We start from the raw sequence: 19,531 nt of genomic DNA on the forward strand, positions 1-19,531 counted from the left end.
GGTACTGGGAGATGAAGAAGCTTGCACAGGATAGAGTAGCATGGAGAGCTGCATCAAACCAGTCTCAGGACTGAAGATGATAACAACAACAACATTCTTCTTGAAGTCTGTGGGTATTTCTCCTGTCTTACACATCTTCCACACCAGATGAAATAGCTTTGTCATGGGTGGCTCTCCCAAGGCTATCAGTAGTTCTGACAGAATGTTGTCTACTCCTGGGGACTTAGGGCTTCCAGTGCTCTTGTCAGATTCTTCTCACACTATCATATCTCCCATTTCATCTTCAGCTTTGTCCTTTCCCATTTCTATAATATTGCCTTCACATTCATTTCCTTTGTATAGACGCTCTATATACTCCTTCTATCTTTCAGCTTTCCCTTTTTTGCATAGTACTGGTTTCCCATCAGAGCTCTTTATATTCATACAGCTGCTTCTCTTCTGTCCAAACACCTATCCATTTCCCATTTTAAATTTTCTAACCTACTTGCTCAATTAAGGGATCTAACATTCCATGCTCCAATTTGTAGAGCAGCACTCTCCTTTCTCCTGATGATAATGTCCTCCTGAGTAGTCCCCTCCTGGAGATCCAAATGGGTGACTACTTTACTTCCAGAATATTTTACCCAAGGGAATGTCATCATCATTTATTCATCAAGAAGGGACGTCAAACAGATGTGCAGAACTATAGACCTATATCTCTAATGTTGCTCAATTGTAGAATTTTGGAACACGTATTATGTTAGAGTAAAATGACTTTCTGGAGACTAGAAATCTGCTCTGTAGGAATCAGCATGGGTTTTGAAAAAGACGATCATGTGAAACCTAGGTCACGCTATTCATCCACGAGACTCAGAGGGCCATAGACGCGGGTTCCCAGGTAGATGCCATGTTTCTTGTCTTCCGCAAGGCGTTCAATACAGTTCCTCACAGTTGTTTAATGAATAAAGTAAGAGCATATGGACTATCAAAGTAATTGTGTGATTGGGGTGGAGAGTTCCTAGATAACAGGATGCTGCATGTCATTCTCAATGGAGAGAAGTCTTCCGAAGTAAGAGTGGTTTCAGGTGTGCCACAGAGGAGTGTCGTAGGACCATTGCTATTCACAATATACATAAATGACCTTGTGGATAACATCGGAAGTTCACTGAGGCTTTTTGCGGATGATACTGTGGTATATCGACAGGTTGTAACAATGGAAAATTGCACTGAAATGCAGGAGGATCTGCAACGAACTGACGCATGGTGCAGGGAATGGCAATTAAATCTCAATGTAGACAAGTGTAATGTGCTGTGAATACATAGAAAGGAAGATCCCTTGTCATTTAGCTACAATAAAGCAGGTCAGCAACTGGAAGCAGTTAATTCCATAAATTATCTGGGAGCGATTTAAAATGGAATGATCATATAAAGTTGATCATCGGTAAAGCAGATGCCAGACTGAGATTCATTGGAAGAATCCTAAGGAAATGTAATCTGAAAACAAAGGAAGTAGGTTACAGTACACTTGTTCGCCCACTGCTTGAATATTGCCCACCAGTGTGGGATCTATGCCAGATAGGGTTGATAGAAGAGATAGAGAAGATCCAACGGAGAGCAGCGCAGTTTGTTACAGGATCATTTAGTAATTGCGAAAGCGTTACAGAGATGATAGATAAACTCCAGTGGAAGACTCTGCAGGAGAGATGCTCAGTAGCTGGGTACGCGCTTTTGTTCAAGTTTTAAGAACATACCTTCACCGAGGAGTCAAGCAGTATATTACTCCCTCCTACGTTTATCTCGCAAAGAGGCCATGAGCATTAAATCAGAGAGATTAGAGCCCACACAGAGGCATACCGACAATCTTTCTTTCCACGAACAATACGAGACTGAAATAGAAGGGAGAACCGATAGGGATACTCAAAGTACCCTCCGCCACACACCGTTAGATGGCTTGCGGAGTATGGATGTAGATGTAGATGTAGATACTTTAGAGCTACATGCCCTCAGGAAAAATTATGACTATATACCCATATCAGAACAGCAAAGTGATCGATGTCTGTCAGTTTACAGGACTGCTGCCACTGCAACTGCTAATCAGATAACACCTCCTGTTTGTTGCTGTCAAATCTCCCTGCTACTGCACACAGCAGCTACTTTAGCCAGTTTCAGTTGATGCTCATGGATGGTAATGTAAACAGTTGTGGTCTGTTTCATTGTGTCCCTCATTTCTCTGTGTGGTGAGTTTATTTTGCACTACAGAATGCCTGAAGTTTGTAGTGGAAGTGTGCAAAAAAATGTGGCTGCTAAATGGAATGTTCAGTGATCAGCTCATGTTTTGTGTGGTCAAACATTTGAGTTTGTGTGTTGTGTAAGGTTACAGATAGAGTTACTCCTTCAGTATCGATATCTGTACCTTACCCATAGTGAACTAATGCAGCAGTACCACTTCCAGGTGAACCTCCAGTCACTGAGAAGATAGGTTTGGCACCACCTGTTACGGGTGACATGGAAGACCATAGAAGTATGGAGTAGTGCCTGGAGGTCAGACAAGGTTGGATGATATGTGCTCAAGAAGATTTGACAGGAGAAGGGGTATTTAGTAATGATAGGGCATTAATTGTACCAGTTATAAAGACAGAAATCAGTTGAACAAAAATGAGAACACTGATTGATTCCGGGAGTGAGCTGTTTACAATTGCCGACAACAACTACAATGCATTATTACCAGAAAATGCAGAAATACCTAGTTTGCTTGAGACGGGTTTTAAGATTAAAGGAACTGTGGCAGTAGCTGGAAAAACAATTAGCCATCAGTTCATTTTAGAAGTTAACAATGTTATGAAAAGGGAAGTTGCTACTCATCATTTAGCGGAGATGTTGAGTCACAGATAGGTACAACAAAAGGTCTGTCACAAGAGCAACTAACACACACATGACTATGTTTAATAATCAGGCAGTGTGGCTTCAGTTGCCTGAGACTGCAGTCATGTGTGTGTGTGTGTGTGTGTGTGTGTGTGTGTGTGTGTGTGTGTGTGTGTGTGTGTGTGTGTACCCCAGAGGGGTGGCTACAGACAGTGTCTGACTCATGGTGAGTGGCTGATTTTAGGCTGGACAACCTATTGCCCACGTGGAAAATAAGATAAACTACCACATTACATTCCCAAGCAGTGCATGGTATGTCTCTCCATGTGAAAGATTCCAGAGTTAAATCTTCCCCTCACTCAGCTCTCTGGGAGGGAACACATTAAGAGTAGACATACTTGAAAGGAAGAAACGGACAATGAAGGAAGGAAAGATAAGGATTGGAACATGGAATGTGAAGACACTACTGCAAGCAGCAAAACTGGAGATGCAAAACAGGAGATGAAAAGGAACCAATTAGATGCCCTTGATTTGTGTGAAATGAGATGGGGAGAGAATGGGGAGATAGAAAGTGAAGATTATAAGCTCTTTTATTCAGGGGAAATCAAGAGTGGTGAAAACAGAGTAGGAATATTGATAGGGCAAAATCTGAAAAATAAGGTAATGAAGGAACGATATACTGATGGAAGACTGATGATGATGATAACAACTGAAGGATAGGTCAAAAGATTTGGTGTTAATACAGGTATATATGCCAACCAGCCAGCATAGAGGTGAAGTGGAAGAATATTATGAGAAATTAGAAGAACTCATCAAAAAAGAAAATAGAAATGCCTGCATTATCATCACGGGGGACTGGAATGCAGTAGTGGGTGAAGGAAAAGATGAAGATACAGTAGGAAAGTTTGGATTAGGAATAAGAAATGAGAGAGGTGAACAACTAATTAGTTTCTGCAAAGAAAATTCATTAGCAGTGAGTAACACATTATTTGAGCACCACAAAAGGAAACGTTGGACATGGATATCAAATTTGAAAAGGGAAACATATCAGTTGGACTACATCCCAATGCAAAAAAAGGTTTAGTAACTGTTTAAAGAATGGCAAAGCTTATCCAGGCGCAGATATAAATTCAGACCACAACCTATAGTGGGAGAAATACAAGTGAAGTTAAAAAAAATGGAGAGGAAAAGCAAAAGAAAGACTAATCATCGAAAGACTCAAAGAGGTAGGAAAGGCATTAGATTTGGGAAACAGATTTATGAAAAAACAGGAAAGAGTGTTGATGAAAGTGTTAATGACAAATGAATAAAAATGAGGGAAAGACTCATGGACTCTGCCAAAGGACCACTAGGAATAAGAGTATCCCAAAGTACCAAGAAAGAATGGATAACAGAAAACATATTGAAAAAGATGGAAGAGCAGAGAGACTGGAAAAATGTAGAAACTGCTGAAGGCAGAAGAGGTACAGGATACTGAATAATGAATTAAGAAGAGAAACTAAAGAAGCAAAGGAAAAAAGGATGAAATAGAAATGCGATGAAAAAGAGAAAATGGAGAAAGAGTAAAAGTATGAAATGATGTATAGAATGGCTAGTGAGAGAGTTTTTGAATGTAAAATGAAGAGGAATAACATGGAAATAGAAAGGGTGGATGGCACTCTAGCAGAAGAACCATAGGAGATTTTGAACAGATGACAAGAATATATTGAATGTCTGTATAAGGGGGATGAAATAAAAAGTGAAATTAAGGTGGAAGAGGTGCAATATGTGCCAGAAGATGCACAGGGATTCACCATCTTGGAATCAGAAGTAGAAAAGTCACTGAAAGAGATGAAGAATAGGAAGGCATGTGGAAATGATAATTTTCCTGCAGAACTGTTGAAGAGTCTGGGAAACAAGGCAAGAAAAGAAATAGTCTACTTCTGTAATGAGCTATATGGCAAAGGGGAATGGCCTGAGTACTTCCTTGCAACAATTATGATACCAATAGAGAAAAAGAGAAACACTAAAAAATGTGAAGAGCATAGGACCATCAGTCTAATTTCTCATGCAGCTGAAATGTTACTGAGAGTGTCGAATAGAAGGCTATATGGCAAGCTGGATAAAGGGATTGCAGAGAAGCAGTTTGAATTTAGAAGAGGAAAGGAAACAAGAGATGCTATTGGCCTGTTGAGAACTATAGGGGAAAGATATATGGAAAAAGGTAGAGACATTTTTGCTGTTTTTATAGATTTAGAAAAGGATTTTGACAGAGTTCATTGGAACAAGCTGATGGATTTTGAAGAGGAAAGGAGTAGATTCGAAAGAGAGATGACTGATACAGAGTCTATATTTACACCAGAAATTACGGATAAGGATTAGAACTGAAATGTCAGAAGGAAGCAGCATTGGACAAGGTATTAGACAAGGTTGTGGCCATTCCCCACTGTTGTTTAACACATACCTTGAAGAGATTGTTGTGAAAGGCTTAGAAGGGAAGAAAGGAATGTGTATTGGTGGAAAGAGAATAGAGTGTATAAGATTTGCCGATGACATGGTATTAGTGGCAGAAAGTGAGCGGGAGGTGAAGAACATGCTGAAAGATTTGAATGAAGCTTGTGTGGAACATGGGATGTAAATAAACACAGCAAAAACAAAGAGTATGGTTATCACTGCAAGATGCAGACTGTCCAATATTAAAATAGGACAAGCTACCATTAGCCAAGTAAGTGCACTTAAATATCTTGGAAGCGAAGACTTGAGATATCACCAGGAGGTGAAAACTCAAATTGCCATAGTGGAGAACGCATTCAACAGTAAGAGGAGATTGTTATGTGGAAAATTAGATAAAGGTCTACAGAAAAGGTTTGGCAAATGTTTTGTCTGGATTGTGGCACTATATGGGGCAGAACCACGGACACTGAGACAAGAGGGTGACAAGAGGTTAGAAGTGTTTGAGATGTGGATGTGGAGGAGACTGGAGAGGATAAGCTGGATGGAAAGAGTGAGTAATGAAAGAGTGGAAAGGGTTGGTGAGAGAAGATGTCTGCTGAAGGTTATAAGAGAACAGAAAAAGAACTGGTTGGGACATTCACTGAGAAGGGAGTGCTTGCTAGCAGATGGTTTGGAAGGATTGGTTTGTGGGAGAAGACTGAAAGAAAGATGGAGATACAAAATGATAGATGACATAAAGGGAAGAGGAAATTATGCGGTCCTGAAGAGGATGGCGGAAGACCGGACAGCCTGGAGAACTACCATGTGTAGACTTGCCTCTTGGCAGAACACTAATGATGATGATGATGATGATGATGACAATGATGTGTGTGTCTGTCTGTTGACGAAGGCCTTACTGGCTGAAAGATTTATTTGTGACAGTCTTTTTGTTATGCCTATCTGTGACTCAGTATCCCTACTACATGGTGAGTGGCAACTTTCCTTTTCATAATATTGTTACATCCCATGCTGGAGTTTCCAATGTTTCATTTTAGAAGTTGAAATAAATGGAGAAAGTATTGAATGAATGGCATGGTGCTACCTGGGTTACAGGAGGAATTTATTATCGGATAAGATTGGCTCACCAAGCAAGGGCCAGAAATAGATTACAAAAGGAATGAGATGAGAATAAGAGGAGATAGTAGAGTCAAGAAAATTCAGTTTACAAGGATGGCAGTTGATAGGACAGTTGATAGGAAATTTTTGTGGATCTACCAAGTAGTTGAAATGAAAGGATGTGAAATCGATGTGTCAGAGGCTTATGAGGTAAAAACAACGCAAAATTGAGAGGAATTAGAAGAACAAAATGAACTTCATCCAGATGAAGAACTTCAAAAATTAATGGGAATGCAATGCTGATACCCCAAGAAGCAGAAAAATTGTTCAAGTTTACTGGAAAACACAAAGAGGTATTCAGTTAAAAACCAAGAATCATCAAAGGATCACCTTCTCAGATCAAAATAGAAGCACACAAACCTTATTTTGTGCATTTGTATAAAATACATCAAGCAAGGAAGGAAGCCATTGTCATCTGGAGTAATCAAACAAGCTATGAGTTAATTTAACAGTACCTTGACTGTGTTTGTTAGAAGGAACAACAAAGTCCACTTGGTTTTAGATGAGTGACATGTGAATAAGGTATTTGAACCTGAAAGAGACCAGTCTTTTAATATGGATGAGATATTTCAAATATTTAAGGGAAAAAAATTTCTTTCCAAGCCTAGATTTGACATCAGTCTATCATCACGTGTTGCTGCATCCTGAATTGAAACTGCTCACAACATTTTTATATGAAGGATGTTGTTATCAGTACTGAGTGTTACCTTTCAGATCTGCTTCATCACTTGTACAGACAGTGGACAAGGTACTGGGTGAAGGATTATTGAAGAAAGTAACTGTGTATGTTGACAATTTACTAATAGCCAGCAGAGACTGGAAGGAACATTTACAAACATTAAGGGAAGAGAGGTGTGCAGCAGTAGAAGCTTGATTCAATTTTCAGCCATTGGAATTCAGAAGATAAGAGATGTAATTTTCAGGACCTAACAATAGGAAGTTCCACAGAGGTGAACATGTGGAGAACTTTAAATGAAATTGTGACAATGAAACTACATCTGACAGCCAAAGATGTGAGGTGATATTTTTCTCTCTTTTTTTATTATATTTTCTTAAACTGTGATAGTGTGAGGAATGATATAATTTGTACAGTTCCTTGAAATTCTCACTGTAATCAGTGAAGTACTATTCATCATGCAAAATTAAAATAATTTAGCTTGGGCCCCATAGCCAGCACAATTAGTACAAATAAATGTGTCTAACAGTGCTGTGATAGATTAATTAAAGATGTGGGTTAGTGTATTTCAGAGATGTGTCATGGTGTGACACACTGTTTAATTTCTAATGGCTAGGAAGCAAGTGAACGATGAGGCAGCTCATGTCGGTTGCTCATTTGTTACTAAACAATCATCATCAGTGGCAGCCAGCAGTCCAACAGGGACACCCTCCTCTAACATTACTTTTCCTCAACAGAAGCAGACAAGACTGAAGATAATTACAAACATTTAAACAGGTTAATATTATCTTAATGGTTTTTCTAAAAGAATTGCATATGATTTTGTACATAATGCATTATATTTCAGGCTATAATCCATAAAAAGAAATTACTTTATTTCCATTGTTACAATCGATATGTACTAGTTCCATATGTACAGTTAAAATTACTTTTTTTTTTTTTTAGAAATATTTGAAATTACAAAATAAAATTCATAGTATTAGTTGTGTGGTCTGATGAAATTTATTATGTTTACTTGTGGATTCACTTTAAAACACTGCTCTAAATTGGTGGAAATCCATTTGTTACAAAAATTTGTAAACTCTTTGGAATATTGCTAGTACCGCAGAATGGATTAGTAGTGAGCATGCCTATGATGTGATCAGATGTGTTTTTATTTTTGGCAATAACAATGTAATTTTTGGTCTTGAAATGGAAATTGTAAACACCGTGTGATACAGAAAGATGTGAGAGAGTAAAATTAACTGTTCAGGCAATTCTTTCAGAAGTTATTATGTCAATTGGAGCCATGAGAACCTATAATATCAAAATTTTCAGCTTCAAAGAACTGGAGCCAACTATGAGAAAAGAAGTAAAAAGTTTATTGCAAATCACACTCCTCTCAAAGCATATTAAAAGAGTTAACTATGAAGTCAGTGACAATCAACAAATGATGTGAGGGATGTGTAGATTACAGCCTGCAGGGGAGACTGTGGTCAACATAATGGACAGCTGAGCTGCCAGCTGCCTAGCCACTACCATTAGACGCATGCAGGAGCATGATGTAGGTGTAGGTGACATTGTGTTGTGAAGCATGTGCAGTACCCCCATGAGTCAATGAAGCCCTTTTGTGTGCTTAAAAGAAAACAGAAAAAAAGAATGATGATGTGGAAAACAGCAAATATGTATATACACATTTGTTAGCTTAATTGTTTAATGCAAATGTCTACCACAAAAAGCAATAATCTTCAATTTATTGATAATAAAGAGACAGAATATAAATAACTGCTGTATTAAGTAAAATCAAATATTAGGCCAATTTAAAGTTTTGAGACGTAAACTGTTTCTAACTTCTTTGAATAATCTCTCTCTGGTTTTCATTAATGTACTGTTTGATAGTCTAGTTAACTTTCATACAATTAGCAGCAATGACAATAAAATATGAAATTATTTTACAATTATGAAAAAAATTAATTTTAATGCGTGCAGTTTAGTATCTACTGTTGCTATTCATCCATTTTGAAAAATGTAAGATATGCAGATAAAAGTATGTTTGCTACAATTTGGCCTCTGTATGAGGATTCTACAGTTTTGCAATAGATTAATGGAACATAAAAAAATAATCTTCTGTATGAAATGTCAATAAGTTTATCTCTGTGGTTTGTGATATGTGTTTTGATTCATGTAAGATATGTATATATGTTTATGTGTGTAATATTCCTCAAATGAATTCTACATGTACTCATGGACCTATGCCTTTATAGGTTGCCATTATTATTTCCTACCCATCTTGTTGTAATAAAAGGCAGATCTGTTGTGACAAATTTTCTTGTCATAAATTTTCATCTGGTCCCACTGGCCTGTCACAGATAATATATGGTTAAAATATTTTTATAATTTGTATGTGTATGAATGATTCATCTCTATATATCTCAATAAGCTGGTCTTCATGTATCTATATGTAACCTTAAGTCACTGATGACCTATATTACAATATTTTCTTTAAGTTTGGCAAACTAGTAATAAATAGATTCTTTCTCTGTCAATATATCATTATACCTATACTTTTGTATAGGATTTTAATGTACTGTAAAGAATACACATGCCCACAAGTGACCTTTGGTCACTGATTACTGAGTACACAATACTTCAACTAAGCCTGGCACATCAGCACTAAATGTAGCGTAATTGCACATAGCAGTTGACAGGTTTACAATGTTTGGAGGTAAGTGCATCTTTGACAACATTGTAACAGCTGTTTTAGTTGTCAGGCTGCAACACTCTGAGTATGTTATGATGGAGTACGACTTCTGGTTTTATGTAAGTGACACAAAAGAACGTGATGAGCACAATATGTAATACATGACATAGAAATGTAAGTAATGTTATGACATCATAAAAATGGTTATATTAATGTGAGTTATGGAATGCTTTATTTGTTCATGACAATCTATGTAGACATGTAATGCTCTTCTTTGTTGGTTTACTTCAGGTATTTGATAATGAGTAACAGCCAAAATTAGCTAATAGTATGATTTTAATAAAGCACAATATAGCCTAAAATGGACTGTGTATTCTATTGTTAAACACTCAGAGGGTGTGGATCCCCACAGAAGCAAAATCTTAATGATTATTGCTGTATCTGTTGTACCGGAAACAAAACATGAATGATATTCCTCAATCTGCTTTTATTGGGAAAAACCAGTAAACAAGATCCCAGCTAGCACTCAAGCTTATTTCAAGGTGGATATTGAGTTTAGGTTCAGCTGAAAATTCAAGATTGAAAAATCAACCTGTTACACAGTTTACATCAAGCTGTAAAAATTTAGCTTGAATTAAAATAATTTTCCCAAGCTTGAAAAGAACTGTAATTTCCCTGGAAGGCTGTACAGCAGATGCGCGTGCAGCGTAGCTTCCATAGACGTCCACAGGAAGCGCCACAAGCGTTTATAAGCCTTGCACTGACTTTGCTAGGTTTACCCCCATTTTACCTCTGTCACGCGCGTTAATGATTGTTGACTGTTGTGGAGTTTGTTTTATACTGGAAAATAGTTTGGTAAGTTTGTGGCGTCTCCTGCCTTACTGCTACACCGGGTCTGAAGAGGATATTAGTGTATTACAGGTATGTTGATGCATTTTTCTCTAGTGGTATGCTAATATTACAAATGTTAAATATTATTACGTAACGTAAAGAAATATCATATTCTTTTACATAGAAAAATTGAGCCTGGATGAAAGTGAAATGGATTACCAGCTAAGAATACATATTACAAGTTGTTCAGCAAAAAGAGGTCATTTTAACTAGCTCTCTAGTACGTGGCACCAATAAATTAAAACTTAATGATATTTTACCTTTTTAAAATCTTGCATTTTTTTGTTCTTTTACATTTCAGTTCCACTGAACTGGTAATTTCTTCAATTCATTTTGATTTCATCTTTTATTTCATTTTGATTCAGGTTTACTCACCAAAAAATAATTGTGGATAGAATAAAACGTCTACAGTTTTCTAAACAGTAGTTTCTTTATAATTCAGATTAAGTGGCCCTGAAACCGTTAGAAATAGTGATGTAGTCATCACAAAATTACCCAAATGTCATCTTTACTTTAAAAATTTGAAGCAAAAAGTTATTTCAAATTACTTTTAAACTCTTTGGAATGAAGTCACCAGAAGCAGCTGCTTACTCAGTGACATTTATACTATTAATGATTCTTACTACATTAGTGAGATTGAAGTTATTTTGCTAATCTGGGGCATAAATTATATTTAGGTTGATCAGTTTCAACTTTTTACATTTTTTATGTTTAGGTATGGCTAACATTTTCTTTTACCTGTTACAGGATCATTATACCAGCAGAAGTCAGCGATATTTGATCCTGCTCTGGTCTGTGTGCTAGGGCCGGAGGGGCTTCAGAATAATTAAATTTTAAAATAAAACAATTTTAAACACTTTGAAAATAGAAAAATTTAAACATACATGTCTTGATAATTTTTTTCTCACACCATTTCCTTTCTGATATTTATTTAATTAATTAGGTTCAATAAATTCAGATTAATAATTATGTAGCTTAAAACAAGCTGTAAATACCAGGCTGTATTCCACATGTAGATACAGCTGGAGCCAAACTTGATAGGTCTAGCTTGAAATATAGCTTGAACTCTGCCAACTTTGATGTTTGTTTCAAGCTTGAATCCAACTAACAGGCCTGAATATTCCAGCTTTGATCAAGCTTATATACTTGAACTTTACACCTGGAAACAAGTTTGAAACCGGCTTACTGTGCTATCTGGGATCACTGTTGATGCCGACAAAATAGTTGAGAACAAAAGACAATTTAAGCAAGAAACAAAGTATGGATCCCACTTTTGACCTTATAAGAGAAGAATAACGAAATAAAATGTTTTCCTCACAAGTCTCTCACTCAAGAAAGTCCACCAAAGAAAAGACAAATGAAACTACTAGAGAGGGGTCAGCACAGCATTACCACAAAGCAGTCCAGGAAGGCCAGACCACTGTTACATAACACTCTTGAGGTACAGTCTGAAGTACCACTCCTGAAGATCTGGGACTACCAGCAGACGAAGTCAGCATCTGATTTGGTTTCACTTGCTGTGATGAAGTCAAGGATTATGTTCTGTTAGGAAATATGTTGTGAGTTCCCTACATGGTTACTGTAGTTATGGTGGCTAAAAGTTAAGTATATTGACAACATCTAAGAACTTTTATCATCAAATTTACTGGATATCTTTGAATTCAAGGTGTTGTTTTTCCCCAAAATTTCATCTACAGAACAAGAGGATTGTCTTGCATTTGTGGCAGACTATGTGGAGTTTTTGCTTTCTTTACCAAATAGAATGTTGAGCTTCCATTAAGCTGTAATTCTACTCTCTGCCATACCTACCATTTTAGCCTTGAACTTATATATGTGCTTTGAGCATTGTTGTACAATAGCAGGAAGTGTTTGTTATGACAATTTTTTTATCAGTTGTTGTTTCAGTTTGGAGATTCCACTTCTAAACTGCATAGTTAAGTGTGTAATGGATTGTAGGGGAACAACATGGATCAGCATCAAATTTTTCATCATAATGCAGGCATTATTATGATGCAAATTTCAAAATCATGGTTGTTAGTCAGGCAGAAACAACAAACAATTTTGCAGCTTCACGGAAGTATGGAGTAACAGAAACCAATGTTCAGAGGTGGCAAAAGGACAAAGAACCTATTTGAGAAGTAGTGGTATTTGCATGTGAGAAAGGTAAAGAAGGAATGGCAGTTCCCCATGGTGTCAAATGAAATAAAGCACATGAATTGGGACTGGAAGACAGTGTCCAATTTAAAGCCAGCTGGGGATAGTATACAAGGATGATGTGATGCAGTGGACTTGTGCTGTGACATCAAATATTCCTTACTCAGAGCCTTCTAGCATCATATGCACAGAGGTTGGTCAAGTATCAGCGACATGTTATAAGACTGAGAAAGGAACATGCTTATCTTTTAGGGCAAATTGGAAACACTGACAAGATTTCTGTTTACTTTGATTTGCCATCCAGTGCAACAAATTAAGAGAAAGACATCAAAAGCGTATTGGTTTCCTCTACAGGCAAAGAGAAATTGTGAGTTGCCTTGATGTGTGTGCTGGCCAATGAAACAAAGATGAGATCCCACGACATCTTCCATCTTAAAAATGTTCTAAGGGAAAAGCTGCCACCTGGTACTGTCATATTCTGTTGCAACAGTAAAGGATGGATGACCAGTGAGTTGGTTATCGATTGGCTCTGTACAGCCTGAAGCAGGAGGCCAGGTGCTCTTCTAAAGAATAATGGGATGTTGATGCTTGATGCTTCAGGGGGCACATGATGCCAGTAGTGAAGGCAGATGTCCTGAAATTGAAAAGAGATCTTATTGTCATGCCAGGAAGCATGAATTTGAAACTACAAGTGTTAGATGTAGTAGTGAATAAGCTATTTAAAGACCATCTGAAGCAGCCTTACAGCAGTTGGTTGCTTCAAGATGATCAGACCCTGACCCCTATCTTTAATTGCAGAATGTATCCCTGCTGGTTGGACACACATATCCAGTGCATCACCTGTGAATGGCTTTAAGAAGTTCTGCGTAACAAATGCATTAGATGAGAGTGAAGATGATCTAGTTCAGGACAAAATGCAAGATAACCATGACAGAGGCACTTTTTTTTTAGTCATTTGTTATCTGATTGGTTTTACGTGACCCACCATGAATTCCTCTCCTGTGCCAACCTCTCCATCTCAGAGTAGCACTTGCAACGTACATCCTCAATTATTTGCTGGATGTATTCAAATCTCTATCTTTCTCCACAGCTTTTACCTTCTATAGCTCCCTCTAGTACCATGGAAGTACTTCTCTGATGTCTTAACAGATGTCTCATCATTCTGTTCCTTCTTGTCAGTGTTTTCCTTGCTGATTTTACAGAGAATCTCCTCATTTCTTACCTTGTCAGACTACCTAATTTTGTATATTTTTCTGTAGTACCACATCTTAGACACTTTGATTCTCTTCTATTCCAGTTTTCCCTCAGTCAATTTTTCACTACCATACAATAGTGTGTTCCAAATGTACATTCTCAGAAAATTATTCCTCAAATTAAGGCCTACATTTGACACTAGTAGACTTCTCTTGGCCAGGAATGTCCTGTTTGCCAGTGCAGTCTGATTTTTATGTTCTCCTTGCTTCACCTATCATGGCTTATTTTGTTGTCTTGGTAGAAGAATTTCTCAATTTCATATACTCAGTGATCCCCATTTCTCGTGTTCAGTTTCTCTCTGTTCTCATTTCTGCTACTTCTTATTACTTTTGTCTTTCTTCGATTTACTCTCAATCCATATTCTGTACTCATTGGACTATTCATTCCTGCAATTCTTCTTCACTATCACTCGGGTTAGCAATGTCATCAACAAATCGCATCACTGGTATCTTTTCACCTTGAATTTTTACCCCACTCTCAAACTTTTCTTTTCTTTCCCTCATTGTTTCCTTGATGTATAGGTTGGACATAGTAGCAAAAGACTACATCCCTCTCTTATGCTCTTTTTAATCTGAGTACTTCATTTTGACCTTCCACTCTTATTGTTCTCTCATCCTTCCTGTATGTATCATACATCACCCATCTTCCTTGTAGTTTACCCCAATGTCTCTCACAGTCTTCAACATCTTGCACCATTTTACATTGTCAAATGCTTTTTCCAGTTTGACAAATCCTATCAGCATGTCTCAATTTTTCCTTCATTCTTGTATCTCTGGTGCCTTTACCTTTCCTAAAACCAAAATGATCATCTAACAGGATCTCAATTTTCTTCTCCATTCTTCTGTATATTATTCTTAGCCATAACTTGGATGCAAGAGCTATTAAACTGGGTGTGTGATAATTCTCACACTCTTGCTATCTTCAGAATTGTGTGAATGATGGTATGTCACTAGTCTTATATATTCCACACACCAGTGTGAATAGTTACTTTGTTGCCATTTTGATGGAATGTTATCTGTCCCTCTGCCTTTTGTGATCTTAAGTCATTCAAAGCTCCTTTAAATTCTGACTCTAATACTATCTCCCCTATTTCTTCCCCATCAACTCCTGTTTTTTCTTCTATATCAGGCAAGTCCTCACCTTCATAGAGTCCTTTAATGCACCCTTTACCCCTATCTGCTCTCTCCTCCATGCTTAACAGTGGAGTTCTCACTGCAGTCTTAATGTTACCACTTGTGCTTTCAGTGTCACCAAAGGTTGTTCTGACTTTTCTACATGCTGATTCAGTCCTTCCAACAATCATTCTTTTTTTGCTTTCTTCACATTTTTCATATAGACATTTTCCCTGAACGTTCCTGCACTTAATGTTTAATTCATTCCTAAGTGACTTGTATTTCTGTTTCCTGAATTTCCCTGAACAGTTTTGTACTTCCTTCTTTCATTGATCAAATTAAGTATTTCTTCAGTTAGCCAGGGTCTCTTTGTAGTTACATTCCTACATTTTCTTTCCAACTTCTGTGAGTGCTTTTTTTTTCTTTTTTCTTTTTTTTTTTTTTTTTTTTTTTTTTAGAAATGTCCATTCCTCTTCAACATGGCATTCTGGCCCAAGATTATGCAGCTGGGGGTCATGTGTGCATGAGGTGTGCTTGCTTGTGTGTATGAGTGGTGGGTGTTTCTCTTTTGCTGATGAAGTCTGTGGCCGAAAGCTTTATGTAAGTGTCTTTTAATTGTGCCTGTTTGCAACTTAATGTGTCTTCCTTTGGTAAGTAGGAATCTGTCTTTTCCTACATTGTTCAACTGGTTACTGAGCTGTTCATTATCACAGAATCTACAAACTCAAAGAAATTCAAGCATATCTCTTCATTCATTAGTACTTCCATATCCCACTTCTTTGAGCACTGATTCTTCTTGACTAGTCTCTTAAACTCCATCAACTGCTCATCATTACTACTGCAAATCATAATCTGAGTCTATATCTGCTACTGAGTACAATTTTCAATCCAACATCTGATTTTGGAATCCCTGCCTGACTGTGATGTAATCTAAGTGGTACCTCCCTGTATCTCCTGGCCTTTTCCAAGTATACCTCTTCCTTTTGAGATACCTGAACAGATCATTCACTATTATTACTTGAAATTTGTTGCAATCTTTCTCTTCTCTTATTCCTAGTACCAAGCCCATATTCTCCTGTAACCCTATCTTCTGCTCCAGCCCCAGCAAGCTCTTTCCAATTTCCCATATTTATTAGATTGCCACCACTCTTTATGTACTAAATTACCCATTCAGTATCCTCATATACATTCTATATCTCTTTACCTTCTGCTTGTAATGATAGGATGGTGTATAAAGGAAATGTGGGATTTTGGTTGGGTTGCAGCCCAAGGAAACACACACATATCTGTATAACTCGATATATTTCATATAGACATCCACATTACAACAGGTCATATATCGAACTGAACAAACAAGATGGCTTGGGCTGTTAGTTTTTAGAGTCAAAGAACTTGCAATGGTGCAAATATGTCATTCATACTTGTTGACGCCACACAGACCTTCCCCGTCCCCCTCCTCCCCGCCTTCCCCCCAATGTGAGGAGCACAGTTCCAGCACAGTGGAAAGGGGCTGTGTCCAGCGATGTAGGTGGTCAGGGTGATGGCAGTGGTGTGATGGGGATGTCCATCTCCGGAGGTTGTTGTGGCAGGAACCACACTGGGAGGTCGATGTGGAACTCATGTAGGTGGTGTGGGCACACGAGAGGTTGGCCTGAGTCTGTGGGGATGGAATGTGTCCCCCACATGATCAGTTGGCAGCATTCAAACTGTAACCCTCCCTAGGGGGATTACTGTATCTCGGAAGAGTGTGCGGTCAACCCCACGTGGGAGCCAGCAGTCGATTGATGAACCGGGTCCCCAGTTAGATAGGGTGAGATGTCTTGCAGCAGGATGAAAATGTAGTTGTTGACAGTGAGGATGGTGACACCCTTCACACATTCAAGTGGGACATCATTTTGCAGAACCACCAGAGAGGAGGTAGAAAGAGACAGCAAGAACCAGAGGAATGGCACTGATGGTGATGCAGATGCATGTTCGGGTGAGGGCTGCAGCAGCAGCTCTGATAAGTCATAGTGTGAGCGTGAGTCCTCAGTGCTGGGCAGCTGATTAACGTCATTGGGCATGAAATACGCTGGGTCAAGGTGTGCCAGTTACATGTGGTGGAGAGAAATAGTGAGTGGCGAATCTTTATCCTGGATGTCCATAGTTTTAGTGGTGTGGTTTAAGACCTCGTATGGGCCTGAATATGGTGGGGCAAGTGGGGCCCAGATGGTGTCATTGTGGCGAAGAACAAACTTCCATGAAAGGAGATCGGTGGGCATGTGCGGAGGGGGGGGAGTATGGCTAGATGTGTGGGTCAGGAAAATGTTCGCAAAATGCATTTGGATCCAGCTTATGAAGTCGGGAAGGGGGGGGGGGGGGGATGGGGCTGGGATTGTCGGGGGAGGTAGGTTTTAACAGCTCCCCAGGGAGGACAGGGTTTTCACCATAGACGAACTCACATGTGATGCCCTCGATATCTGGTTTGTATGATTGTATGATGACTGTAGGTCAAGTGGTACCCATGGGAGAACCTCGGTCCAAAGACTGTCATGACACCACAGTGCTGTCTTGAAAGTGCAATGCTACCATTCTACCAGTCCATTTGCTTTGGGGTAGGGGGCAGTTGTGTGACATTTGTTGATACCACACAGCTGGCAGAGTTGGGTAAAGAGTGCTGATTCAAACTGCCAGCCCTGGTCAGTAATGACAGTAGTTGGGCAGCCAAAGTAGGAAATCCAGGAAGAAACGAAAGCCTTAGCCGCAGTTCTGGTTGTTATCTTGGTGAGAGGTAAGGCCCGACCCACCGAGATAAATGATCGATGCAAGAAAGAACATAACAGAAGCTCTCTGAGGGGGAAGGGGGCTGATGAAATCCAGGTGTGCGTGACGAAAGCAGCCAGATGGAATGTCAAATTTGTGGAGAGGTGGGACAGTGTGCCTGGTGATGCAAGCCCAGGCCGAGGTCTGACAATCATGATTCATGTCTTGCCACATGGATTGTTCAGACATGAAGCGAGTCAATGACTTAATTCTGGGGTGTGCAAGAGAATGTAGTGTCAAACACTGAATGCCGGATGGGGTTGGTGATGAGGGGTCGGAGGGTGTCAGTGGAGGAATCGCACCAGACTTCCTCTTGGATGCTGGCGAATTTTGCTTTGGTGAAAGATAGCGAAGTGGAGGTGCTGTTGAGAAGTTGCTGTGTATTCTCGTCCTGGTTCTATAGGGATGTGAGGTCATAAAGGTCAATGACCATTGAGATGGTGCTAATGTGGAAAAGGAAATCTGCAATGATGTGTCATGCCTTTGATATGATGGACATCAGTAGAGAACTGAGAGATGAAATTGAAATGCCGAAAGCGACAGGGGGAGGGTCGAGAGAGGAGTTGCTTATGGCACCAGCTACCAGTTTATGGTCAGTCAGGATGTGGAAGGGTCGGCCCTCAACGTTGTGGCAGAAGTGTTTCACCGCCTCATAAACTGCTAAAAGTTCGTGTTCGAAGAATAAGTATTTTTGTTGGGTGCATTAAAGTTTTTTTGAAAAGACCTGAAGTGGCATGACCATGTCATTGTGGCATTGTTGTAGGACTGCACCATGGTCATGAAGAGTTCAGCATACAAGATTGGATGACTGAGGGTGACGGCTCATGTGAGGGAGTCTTTCAGGGCCTGGAAGGCTGCACTCATTGGTTCCGTCCATGGAGCAGGGCGCATCCCTGAAGTATGCTTGCCTGCGAGGGCATTAGTGAGCTGTGGCAGGCAAATGACGATGGTAATAGTTTATCATTCCCAGGAACTGATGTAGCTCTTTGGATGTGGTAGGGAGTGGCATGGATAAGACTAATTGCACCTTCGATTCAGGGGGGTGTGCACCAGTGGCCAAGACTGCGTACTCCAAGAATTTGACAGATTGTCATTGCAGTTGCAGTTTGTTGGTGCTGATCTCAGCTCTGTTTGATGAGAGAGTGCCCTTTACTATCATGATGTGGCATTTGTGATCTTGCGCGAATTTGCTAAAGATTAGAATATTGTCGAGATATACAAAACAGAAGTCAAACTGGAGCAAGAGAGAGTCAATAAAGCCTTGCTACTTCTGGGAGGCGTTTTTTAACGTGAATGGCATGAAACGATACTAATACAACCTGATGGGGGTGATCTTCTCTGTTTTCGGAATGTCTTCATGTACAACTGGGATTTGGTGATAAGCACATTTACAAGCCAGTACGCTGAAAATTGTAATGCCCACGAGAAGGTGAGTGAAGTCAGAAATGTTTGGTATGGGATAATTCTCCATCACAGTTCAAGTATTCAAGTGTCTGTAATCGCCACACATATGAAAGGGGTTGTCCTGTTTAG

The sequence above is a fragment of the Schistocerca americana genome, chromosome 3, assembly GCF_021461395.2.
Source record: "Schistocerca americana isolate TAMUIC-IGC-003095 chromosome 3, iqSchAmer2.1, whole genome shotgun sequence".
Classification (NCBI taxonomy): Eukaryota; Metazoa; Arthropoda; class Insecta; order Orthoptera; family Acrididae; genus Schistocerca; species Schistocerca americana.